This window comes from Vombatus ursinus, unplaced genomic scaffold, assembly GCF_900497805.2.
Source record: "Vombatus ursinus unplaced genomic scaffold, bare-nosed wombat genome assembly UNPS02014810.1, whole genome shotgun sequence".
NCBI classification, from domain to species: domain Eukaryota; kingdom Metazoa; phylum Chordata; class Mammalia; order Diprotodontia; family Vombatidae; genus Vombatus; species Vombatus ursinus.
The window spans coordinates 47,840,047-47,849,956 of NW_020954588.1; the positions used below are offsets into that span (position 1 = coordinate 47,840,047).

The following is a 9,910-nucleotide window of genomic DNA, read 5'->3' on the forward strand; positions in this document are numbered from 1 at the left end:
CAGATACTCAGAGGCTTTCTCTTGATTCTAAGTAGAAATGGGGGTGTCTGGGCTAGAGGCGGAGGGTGGAGGGTGGAGGTGCTGTCTTCGCGGTCTAGCTGGCAGCAAGCAAGGCAAAAGCAGAGTCTGCTCTAGAAGCGGTCCAAGCAGCAGAGACGTCAGGAAAGGCACTTCTTAGTACCAACCTGTAGAAAAAAGAGATAGGTTACCATTTACCAAGCAGCACTTCACCGATGTCCCACAGTCTCACCACCTTGCCGTGTGACCCTAGACTATCCACCACTGGGGTCTGTCTCTTCCTTCCACACAGAATACTTACGGTGCAGCCCATTGCAGCCAGCCATCGTAGATTTATTAAAAAGGGGGTCGCTTCCCTTTGCGAAGCAATGCATGATAGGGGAAGAACCAATCACAGATAGGGTTGCAGCAATATTCTGGGCAGAAAGCCAATAGTGTGGGTTGTCTTATGAAAGGTCGCGCCTGTCAGACGTTCATTACTATGCTCTAAGCACAGAAAATGTCCATCAGATGGGACTTATTCCACGGCAAGAAGACGAGCATGTGGGTTTCGAATTTACCCAACATGCAGTTAGTGGATTAAACCATGTTAGTTTTCCAAACAGCTCCCACATAAGCACACCAGCGACTGGAAATCACGGCGGCAGAGGCAAGCTTTCAGCCCGCAGTTCACTTTCCAGATGCCTTCCCTCTCCTCAGCTCTGCTCTGCTCTGCTGTGCTCTGGGCAGGCTCCCGGGAGCCAGCCTGCTGTACTGACACGTGAACTCAAGAGGAAAGGGGGTGTTTACGAATGGTACATTCTCCCGACCTATCCAATTCACTTCCTTCCAAACCATAAGTAAGACGTCCAGCCGTCCTCCCCGCAGCTCTCGGCTATACTGTAAAACTACTCCATTCAGCCCGCAGACACTTTGTCAATATATCACAGGCACGCCAAATAGGAACAAAAGCACCCTTTATGCCAGCATTTTTTCGAGCAAAAGCTGAGGTCATGTGGGGAAAAGGAGAATCGCAGTGTTGTCAGGACGTCTGGCAAAACATAAGTCATCCTCGGGGGAGAAAGCGATTCCATCACAGAAGCATCACATATTAAGGAGGGGGTCTGATCTGGAAGGCATGATGTACCTCTGAGGGAGACTTCCGAATAAGGGTTTGGATGCTGCCCACTGCGGCCAATTATTAACTCGGCAGCTCTGGGTTGCTCATAATCATTTCATTTCCCTGACAACAGGTAAATCATCAATTGCTCTCCTAAAACCCACCAAATGGGAATACGCATGCTTTTTTAAATTATTATTTTTGTTTTTGTTATTCAAATAATCACAAAATCTTAAGAGTTCAAAAAGACTTCCAAGACCATCTGGTCCGACGTAGATCTAAACAACATGTCTTTTAATCAAGCCAACAAAAGCACTCATTAAGCACCTTCTGTGTGCCAGGCACCGTGCTAAGCCCTTACCCTCTAGATCATCCATGACAAGGGATCACCCAACCTTCTCTTTCCTCCCAAAATGGCCTATTACCTTATGGGACGGCACTCATTGTTAGACTGTTTTCTTCATGTTAGCCCTTTCCATTTGAGATAACTCCAGTGGCTAGGAACTTTTCCTTATCTTGAACCTTAAATGACATCTTGGCTACTTTGGAATTTTGCTAATGAAATGAACAAAATTGTAATTCTGAAAATTTAGCAGACCACCACGACCTTCAACAAACCTAACGCTCCAAATATCTTTAGATATTTGTCCTTTGGCAACATTTATATCAGCAAACATTTATCAAGCATATGCTATGCAGCACAAGACCCTGGGATAATATTAAGAATGAAACAAGAAATACTCCTGGTATTTATGGACTTTCAAAATATTAATGGGGGATTAGGAACCATACCTAAGTATGATACAAGGTAGAAGGTGAAAATGGTAAAAGGTGGGAAAAGGTATTAATACTAAAAAATGTTTTGCTATACAGAATGTATAGATGAAGAGAAATGTTTGTAATCTATTTGTGACTTTTACCAGGCTAATCACAAGATGTTCCAATTTGCTGATCATAGTTACACTCAAAACCATTGACTAAATTACCTTTTGTGTGTGGAGGGAACACCCAAACCTGTTAAATGACAGATCTCTGAAGCAAGGGATTATTGATGACAATAATGACTTTATTTCCTGGTTTGTTTTTGTTTGTTTGTTTGTTTGCTTTTTAGGGGGGTTGTTTGTTTTTTCCCCCTCAGCAGATCCATCACACCCAGAATACATCACCTTCTCCTCGGTACTTCTCAAGTTTTTCTCATCCTTCAAAGCTCATCTTTAAGACTTAGACAAATGACCCACTTTTATCCAAAACCTAGCATTTATTATCTGTGATATTTTTGCCACAAACTTTCAAAGGCCACTGAAAAGGATGGAGCTAAGCTTCACAAACACACTGAGTCTCTGATCCCATCCTATCCTATGCCCGCCCCCTCCCAATCTTCAGGAAACCTTAGGTGACTAGATTCCAGTTTTGTTTTGTTTTGTTTTGTTTTTTCAATAAAGGCATCCTTGATATACAGCCAGCTGAATGAGTTCTCTCTCACCCCTGAAATATTCTAAAGTATTTAATCTAGAGGTGAATGGCCCTCCTCACTCCCTACCTTGTATTATACTTAGAAGAGTTCATTACACTTACATGTATCCCTCACCCAATAAAATGTAAACTCCTTGAGGAAAAGGGCTATGCCGTTTAGAAAAAAAAAAAAAACACAACACTTTGTATATTCAACCAATCAATTAATCAACAACCATTTATCAAGAGCTTATGTGCCAGGCAGTGTGCTAAACAATTGCCTTAGGAACATGTTAAATTGTTTGAACGACTTGAATGATTTTATAAAACACAGTTGAATGCCAAACTAAACAAGCTCATTGTTGTATCGATTGGGAACTACCATGGGGGCCAAGTAGTATTTCTGAAACAGAAAGAATTGACAAAAAGAAAGATCTTGATAGAAGACACCACGAGGCAAATGTCAGGCCTATTCCCAAACACTACCATGATAAAAAAAAAAAAAACTGCAATATGTTTATTTATGGAACTGAAATAACAGACCCAAAGAAGGTACGTTTATTATTTAGACTTCATAAATATGTCGTGCTTACGAAGGCAGACATTCTACAAACCTGGTTCTGCCTGGAAAAACTGCAACATGACTTAGATGTTGTGGGTAAATCAATATAATTCACAAAAGCAAAATCCCTTAGTCAATGATATGACTATAGAAGAAAGTTTACCAAATTTTATATATGTATATATGTATGTATATGTGTATATACATATATACATATACATATGTATATAGGTAGATATGGAGATATGGAGAGAGAGAGAGAGAGACAGAGAGACAGAGTAAATTCTGCTTTTTTAAAAGCCAAAGAAACAAGTTTCAAAACTTTAAGTCCTACAGGATGACTTGGGGAATTGGGAATTGTCATGTAGGTAGGATATGTCAGAAGGAAGACTAGAACTTTCCTGACAGGAACATCAGGACTCTACGGGCTCTGCCCTGTGACTTCTATAATTGGGTTCTAAACAAATCAAAGTCAGCTGCACATAATCCTGCTTGGCTACTAAGGAGCCAATGGTAGTACTTTTGCCATAACCTTCAAAGAAGACTGAAAGGGATGGATCACAACATCACAATTACAATGGCTGAGTTTTTGCTGGCAAGAAAGCCCCCTTTGGATTTGTGGAAATTTGTGGTACAATTTGTGGAAATTGTACCATTTCTGTATAATTACTATGAATACTTATTAGCATGTATAGAAATGGCATTATAAATGTCAAAGAGGGAATAAACATTTATATACTGCCTACTATATACCAAGTACTGGGCTAAGCAATTTACAAATATTATTTCGATTGATTTTACAGCAACTCTACAAAGTAGGTGTCATTATCATCCTCATTCTACAGTTGAAGAAACTGGGGCAAACAGAAGTTAAGGGACTTACCCAGGGTCACACAGCTGGTAAGTATCTGAGAATGGATTTGAACCAAGATCTTTCCAACTCCAGGCTTGGAGTTCTTTCTCTTGAACCACCTCTCTACTTAAAGACTGACTTAAAGACCATATCTCTGATACAAAATTGTTTATATATAATTTATCTCCTCTTCAAAGGCAAAATACTTGTAAGTGTAGCTTAGTTGAGTTGAGTTCCAGTTAACTGAAATTTAGTTAAGTTATAGTCAAGAAATGTCATCAACTGTTTCCATGAAAACAGAATTTGATCAAATGATATACGAGGCATTTAGTTCAATAGGAATAATGTTATAAATTCAAAACCCATTTCAAGGCCACCAAAATTTAGACTATCAAACTTAAAATAGAAAGGGGAGAAATAGGAGATGAAATAATTTTGTACTTAGTTGGAAAAAGCCTTGCTTTTTCCAGGGGATGCTGAGTGGGAGATGAAAAGAGTTTCAGAAAGCTCCCCTGGGGCAACCCCAAAACTGTTTTCGGGTTAGTTGACCTTAGTGCTCTCAACTAATCAGAGGGCAGAGAAATTCTTCAAGATCATGGTGAAAAGACACTAATCACAGAAAATATTGGTTCCCTGGGAGTTTGATTATTATATATCAACAATTTTTAATCAAACATAGATTTAGTCAATATTAGATGACTCATGCCTATAATTCAATCAACTATGCCATCAATTCAAGTCAGCCATTTAAATGTAAAAAAAGGTGAGACCAACAAGGCTACTCTCTCTCTCTCTCCCTCTCCCTGTCCTTCCCTCCCTCCCTCTCTCTCCTCCTCCTTTCTCTCTTTCCCCATTCCTCCCTTCTCTCTCTCTCTCTCTCTCTAATTTTTTTAATATACCAATACAACCTAAGTACATTGATGCATTCATTATCCAGGTTATAGAAATATTCACAAGAAATGCTTGGACTAAAGAAATTTATTGTTTTTAAAGGAGTGATTGAATTAATTTCAAACTCTGTTTCACAAATATTCACTGGTTTTTTTTTTAAAGTAACAGCTGAGACAAATACTTGTGCCCATCAAAATGTACCTTGATAAACTACTTCTGTTCTAGGACTGAAGTCCAGCCCCAATGCTTTAGTATGACGTGGGCTCGTCCCTAGATTCCCAAAGGCATTACTGGTAGGGAACAAGCTTCAGCAAGTCCTCCCAAGCTGAAAAGGCTTTATGTACGGGCCTGACAACAAACTACGTGTCTGGCATCTAAGGACCAGCCTAGCTAAATTCAGGGAGGTTCGACCCTGGAAATATGGATACCATATGATGCCTCCCTTTATTTCAGAGGGAGGAAAGAATCACAGAAGATCATGAAGAATAAGACTTAAAAGGATAGGGGAAATTGCATAGGTTGGGGAAGTACCCATTCACCCCCAAAGAAATAACAGCTTTTTTTAAAGTAATAAAAAGAGCAAATACCATAGATGGGGGGAAATTGCCAATTTTATATTGAACAACACCAGGTCTATGAATACTTTTTAAATTCCATCCCCTCTTTTTAACCTTGGGCCCACTGGAGATATCAGCAATTGAATTCCACACACTGAAAGTATAAGGCACCACAATTGGCCCAACACCAAATTTTATAAGAAACCATCACCCACGGATTTGAGAGAAAGCTCTGGCACAGGGATCAATAATCACTTTATTCCTGCCCAGCAACAGGAGCTAAGGAATGACTATGGATCCCACCGACCAGTCTAAAGCATTAAAGAGGGAAAGAAAGGAAAAGAAGAAGCAGACAGAGAGACGAGAAAGACACAAGAATAGGAAGAGAAAGACAGGAGAGTAAGAAGGCCAGTATAGCATGCTAGAGGAAAGATAAGGGTGTGTGTGGTGAGAGATAACCAGCTACTGTCTGAGATGCCATTGGGGGAAGGCAGGGCTAGAGGATGCCTTCCTGCTCCAACTGGATAATCCAAGGAAACACTGAGATAAGCTTGCAAAGGAGTAAAAACCACCCCACTTTGAGCAGCATGATAAGTGTCATAAGTGAAACTAAATTTCTTGGCAACATACAAATCAACAATTAACAGTTTTCTCTCTTCAGATGAAATACAACAATGTAGCTATTTGGGAATCCATCCGAGATACAATTCAACTCGATCAATATTTATTTAGCACCTACTGTATGCAAAGCCATATGGATATCATCCAGGGTGGATAGGAGATGTCTCCTAGAAGCACTTTGGATTTGGCTTTCAGAAGATTTAGGTACAAATCCTATTTAATGTCTTCTTGTCAGCTTGAGTTCATCAGTCCTTTTGATGTTGTTATAGCTTTCTAAAACAAACTCCTTTCATAGAACTCTGCGTCCTCAAGTTATTTTGTATTTATTGGGTAGTGGATAGAGAGCCAGGAAAGGTCCACCCTCTGACACACTGTCTATAAGACCCTGGGTAAGCCTCATAACTTCTCATTGCCTGGCAGAGAAGATGCTGTCCTCTTTTTGTAAGGGGAGCTCCCTATACCTCTGAAATCCTAGATCCAGTCTCTTTCCTTTTCCCACCATCCTCCTTTCCTTGGTATCATCCTCCATTTTCAAAGCAAGGGATACCTCCACTTTGGAATAAGCTAATTCCTCTGTCTACTTTCAACACCTCTTTCCCACCCCTTCCATAACCTCACCCTGACAGTGATTCTCATACAACGATCATTCCATTTCCACTGGCTCTCGCTCATTTGATTACAGATATGCTTAAATCTCGCCAGCCTCTTTCTTAACCAAACCTTTTTGTTACACTTCTACCCCACTCAAATGTTATCCCATCTCCCTCCCTGGCTTTGAAGTCAAGCCCTTAACACTAGGGCCTCCTCACCCCTGCTCCTAGGACCTCCACTATCTCAGTAGCCACATTCACCTCTACCCCTCCAGGTCACTTCCCTTCTCTGAAATGCAAATACCTCCTGGGGAGAAGAAAAGAATGGGTCAGATGATTCATATGTCCTCCCCTTCTTATGGCCCCCTTGGTGCAATGAAAGGCACTTAGAGAACCATAGTGGGGAAAGAGATACATAGACAAGTGACCTATGAGACGAAGTAGATTATACTGTGAAAGTACCAAAGAAGGATCAAAAATACTCAAATTTGAGGAAAAATAAAAGCTCAAAGGAAAGACTGATCACCTCGGCTGGGAGAATTCTCAGGATATTCTCCATGATTATAAGAAGGCAGTCAAAAGTTCCAGGCCTCAGATCATTGACCAGGTAGCAGAATTAACCTCCTCTGCTATTTCTCCTACCACTCCACTATTATCACACTGTTCACTTAAGGATGTTGGCCTGGAGATGGCAGGTTATGCCTTGTAATTAGGCAGCTGCTCATAGGGCAAAAGGAAAGCCCACTCCCTTCCTTGCAATCAAAACAAACAAACCCAGCCTGACTGGCACGTCCACACTGAGAAACTCATCCCTTCAACAGGATAAGAGTACCTGATGTACCAACTTGGTCTGCTTTCTGATTTGGCCTGACGGAGGCTCTGCAATTTCACAACGTCTGGGCCAGAGACTCCAAATGCATATACCTCTTTGTGTTAGTAAACTAGGCATTTAAGGAGGCTCTAGTGACTCCCTGAAGCAATGATTCCTTATTTGAGAAGAAATCCCAGGTCCAGAAAGGTCCACTGCAGCTTTCAGGCTCACTGTCAGTCTGAGACCACAGGTCACTATGTAGTCATTAACTTATTAGCATGTTACTCTGGCACAGCTCAGATCGACAGCACCAGGAGATCAGTGGAGATGGAATGAGCCCTTAACGGTCCTGCACTTTTACGGATGGTTTACGGATAGATGTCAGAGTCCATGAACTTGGAAAGAACAAAAACCACATCTTGATGTCAACAGAATGGGTTTCCTTTGTCATCCACTGTATAACTGATTTTATCCATTGAAACATCTCATCTAAAGACAATAAACACAAAATCAAACAGCTGGATTCCTAAGGATTTGCTAGGCTCCATCTTCTGATGTTCATAAAATCTTTGTCTAAGAATGGGCTTCTTCAGCATTGCTGTGTCATGGCCAGCCCCCTTTGGGAAATCTGGTGAAATCTCTGCACCCCTGTTCAGAATTACACATTCAAACAATTAAAGAAAATGCTGTGTTTCATTTAGAAGTTAGTGAAAATAAAGATAGAATTTTTTCCCATCCTAGTCCCTAGGCCCCTTAAGGATCCCAGGCTAAGAATCTCTTACCTACTGTATACCAAAGAGGTCAAAGAATAAGGAAAAGGAAAATTTGTATGAAAATATTGATAGAAGATATTTTGTGGTGGTAAAGAATTTAAAATTGAAGGGATGCCTATCAATTGAGTAATGACTAAACAAGTTGTGGTATATAGTTGTGATGGAATATTATTGTGCTCTAAGAAATGACCAACAGGATAGTTTCAGAAAAACGTGGGAAGACTTATATTAACTCATGCAAAATGAAGTGAGTAGAACCTGGAAAACGCTGTACACAATAATAGCCATATTGTAAAGATGATCAACTATTAAAGACTTCATTACTCTCATTAATACAATGATCCAAGACTAGTTCCCAAGGACCAATAATGAAAAAAGTTATCTACCTCCAGAGAGAGAATTGGTGAACTCTGAATGCAGATTGGAAAAAACTTTTTTTTTTAACTTTCATTATTGTATAAAATTTTGTTTGTGTTTTCTCTTGAAACGGCTAATATGGAAAAAGTGTTGCATGACTTTACAGGTATAATTGATACCAAATTGCTTTCTCAATGAGGTGAGAGAAAGGGAAAGAATTTAGAACCCAAAATGTTTAAAAAATGATTGCTAAAATGTTTTACTGTAATTGGGAAATAGTGAACAAAATAAGTAAAAAGAATTTTTTAAAAAATCTCTGACCTAGTCCAAGTTCCACATTCTACAAATTTGGAAACTGCTGTCTATTAAACAGCTTGGCCAAAAGCTTGGAGTCAAATGATTGGAACGAAAGTGTTATTACATTCCACTTAACAGATTAAGAAATCGAGGCCAACAACAATACAGTAATTTATCCAGGGACACACAGCTAACTAGTATCTAAGGCTACATTTGAACTCGGGTCTTCTCAGACACAGTAGTCTCCTGCTTCTATCCACCATGCAACCTACTCTATACTATAAATAACGTATTTGAAATTTGATAATGATCTATGGAGTGGGAGTATTTCATGAGGCAGTACTATAGAATAGCTATAAATATTACAAAGAGGAAAGCATTGGTGATAGGATCAAATTAGCAATATAGCATCACACTAGACCATTCTCTCCAAATCTTGCTTTTGCTAATTTGATAGACCATCTATTGGGCAACTAACCTTGTTCTAACTGAAACAACAAATAGGTGTTGGGGGTGGAATGCTGCATATTGATGACCGAGAATTATAGACACAGATGTCCACATTGCTTATCTAATCACCAAGACATCTAAGTGGTGCAATGGAGAGAGCCCAGTATCTGCAATCAGGAAGGTCTGAGTTCAAATCTAGCCTTAGACATGTTGTGAGCCTTGGCAAATTGCTTAAACTTTGCTTGCCTGAATTTTAGAATATGTTAGCATCAATAAACTAATCAATAAGTATTGATTACATACTGTCTATGTTCCAGGGACTATGCTGAGCACGGAGAATCCAAATGCAGAAAAGTGAACAAGCCCTAAACACAGGGAGCTGACATTCTAATGGGGAAGATGCCATGGATATATTCAAGAAGAGGCAGAAAAAATCAAAAGGACAAGGAAAAACATGCAAACTAGGTCATTCCAAGGTAGTTGGTGAAGAAGAGTGCTAGCATTCGGGGGGATCAAGAAAGGCTTCATGTAGATCCACTCAACCACCCTGTAAAATAACAATATTCTTTTCCCATTTTT

The 9,910-nt window shown here is 39.8% G+C and overlaps 1 protein-coding gene across 5 annotated transcripts in view; it reads right to left on the reverse strand.

Annotated features, from left to right (window-relative positions):
• Positions 1–9,910, reverse strand: part of MBNL1 (muscleblind like splicing regulator 1) — a 253,748-nt gene that overhangs the window by 177,804 nt on the left and 66,034 nt on the right. The window lies entirely within an intron of this gene.